A 589-nucleotide genomic window follows, 5' to 3' on the forward strand; every position below is an offset into this window, starting at 1 on the left:
CCCTTCCTTGCCTCCCACTCTCACGCTCACTCGTTCATGTATATAATCATGGTTGTTTGATGAAATAACGACAAGAGAAGGATTAAACAACCATTAATTTCCATTTTTATGAGAAAAAATGTATAAACTGAAAATGTGGAAGAAAATTCAGCGAAAGGAAATAAATTGTAAAAAAAAATTTTACAGAAATTGAGAAAATAGATCAGAGTATAGACTGTACAAGCCACATACACACAAAAGGCTATATATATATATATTGGCCTATTCTTAAATTCCCTTTCACACAGCTCCCCCCCCCCGCCCGCCCCTTAAGACAGAACGCAACCCCAAATCCTAAATGTCTAGTAGCAAAACGAAGTAATTGCCCTGAATTGTTGCTCTGGTTCAAGACTGTGCTTTAGGACATAGCAGACTTGTAAACACGTTGAACATTATTGGCCAATTTTCGCCGCTTAGATGGAGTTAGAGTGGTCTTTATATAGTTAGTTTTACAGGAGAAATTGATTGCTAGAGTAGGCTTGTAGAGATTTAAAGGGTTGTGTTAATGGTAAAAGTAGCAAAAGGCATTTAAGTGTGAAGGGCTGTACGT

The sequence above is a fragment of the Penaeus monodon genome, chromosome 23 (genome assembly GCF_015228065.2).
Source record: "Penaeus monodon isolate SGIC_2016 chromosome 23, NSTDA_Pmon_1, whole genome shotgun sequence".
Taxonomy (NCBI): domain Eukaryota; kingdom Metazoa; phylum Arthropoda; class Malacostraca; order Decapoda; family Penaeidae; genus Penaeus; species Penaeus monodon.